Source organism: Austrofundulus limnaeus, unplaced genomic scaffold, assembly GCF_001266775.1.
Source record: "Austrofundulus limnaeus strain Quisiro unplaced genomic scaffold, Austrofundulus_limnaeus-1.0 Scaffold620, whole genome shotgun sequence".
Taxonomy (NCBI): domain Eukaryota; kingdom Metazoa; phylum Chordata; class Actinopteri; order Cyprinodontiformes; family Rivulidae; genus Austrofundulus; species Austrofundulus limnaeus.
The window spans coordinates 313,743-315,456 of record NW_013953022.1 but is presented as its reverse complement, the minus strand read 5'-3'; the positions used below and the strand labels follow the sequence as shown (position 1 = coordinate 315,456).

General features: G+C 43.3%; 1 long non-coding RNA gene across 1 annotated transcript; it reads left to right on the top strand.

The window, feature by feature from the left end:
* Nucleotides 1-987: 987 nt before the first annotated feature.
* On the top strand, nt 988-1,708 carry LOC106531324 (uncharacterized). The gene is made up of 3 exons (XR_001311898.1): nt 988-1,202; nt 1,274-1,335; nt 1,409-1,708. It is a non-coding gene; the product is annotated as an uncharacterized LOC106531324 (long non-coding RNA).
* The last annotated feature ends 6 nt before the right edge of the window (nt 1,709-1,714 follow it).

Here is a 1,714-nt window from a genome sequence, read left to right as displayed (position 1 = left end):
CTTGAAATAACTAATAAATATTTACTTGCTGAAAAAAATGCAAGCCTTCGATGCTCAGGCAAAAAGACCTGTGACCTCAATGGGATTTGCCTGATTGAAGGGACAATATTATGTGTTTCTCAGGCATATATTTAAATTCTATACCATAATAAAGTATATATGTCACCTTCAGTTGTTGTTGAAATGTTGTTTATATGTTTGAATAGAAAATAAACTTGACTTCTCATCATATCTGTTTCTAAACACCTTGAAATTGGCCTCTGTCTCTATAAAACCTCCTTCTGCTTCTGTCTCGCCCATTTCAGCACGAGGTGGGTGTGTGTGCTCTGTGATGAGGAAGCTCCACTGTTGCCAACTTAGCGACTTTGTCACTAGATCTAGTGACTTTTAGACCCCTCTAGCGACTTTTTTTCCCAAATAGCAACTAGCGACAAATCTAGCGACTTTCCCCGGTGTTTTTAGACTTTTAGGAGCTTTGGCGACAGTATTTTCCAAGCACTTTTTTCCTTTCCTCCGCAAGCAGCGAGGGCGGAGGTGAGCCCCTCCCCCTTCCTAAAGCCGTCTGAGTTGCTGAAGCCTCGTGCAGCACCCCCCCCACACCCCTACCTAACCCCACCCCCGCCTGAAGTCAGCTGAGAGGAGGAGACCGCTGCAAATCATGCATGCGCAAAGCTGTCACTGCTTCTGTCTGGTTTACAAAGCGGGWTATAATATTTACTGTAATGTTTTTTTCTCTGATACTGTTTCTGTTAACTAAATCTCTGGACCCAGTTGTGTTTGACTCACAGATCAGTCACTTCACCTCTTCCTCCCTGTGTCTCGTGACATCGAACTGTCTGCAGATTAAATTTAAGATTCCCACAAATTTAATTTATGTGGATCTAAGCATTGAAGTCATAAAATTATTTTTATTTCATTAAGTTTAATTGCAGTTCTAAACATATTTGTTTTTATTCACCTTTTTTCTCTTCATCATCTCTCCTATATGTGGCAGTATGCCCTGTAGGCTTTGAATGCACCACACAAGTGCCTGCATCTAATTGGTTGTGGCGCTGGCTGCCTGTATATAAAGGGCCCTCCCTCTACCTGTGTGACATGGTTGCCTCCCGGTTCAGACTACTATGGTTGCGGGTGCTGCATGCTAGCCCCAGGCTAGTGGGTGCATGAAGGGTGCGTTTAACGACCCTTGATCCTTTTTTATGGTAAGGAGTGCTTCTACTTCCTGGGTGTTTTTGTTTGTAGCCTAGCTTTAACTTAGCTTCTGTTTCAATAGGCTACCAGAATGAGTCTACCTGATTCCTCCTCCTTTAGAGGAGCTACACTTTAGGCTCAGTGGTGAGTGCAATGTTTGTCTTTTCAGTTTTTTTAATTACACAAATTTAATTTCTTAATGTTTGTTCTGTACCAGATGCTGCTGTTTGTCCTTTGCCGGTGTTCTGCTGGAGGCCCAATTTGTTCACTTCCGGTTTCCTATCTATGCCGTGTGGTTCTTTGGCCGGCTAAATAACTGTTGCTGTGTTAGACCTTCATCGGCTCCTGCTGGTCGTCATTCTGCCCTGACTGGCTTAGTGACGCTCAGCTCAAGGTGATTCTGTGGGTTCCTCACGGCTGCTGGATGGAACATTAATTCACACCCAAAGTCTACTGCTGCTTGGCTACCTGCTACCGGACTGAGACATCTGAATCATTTTTATATATGTATTTTAACATCTTT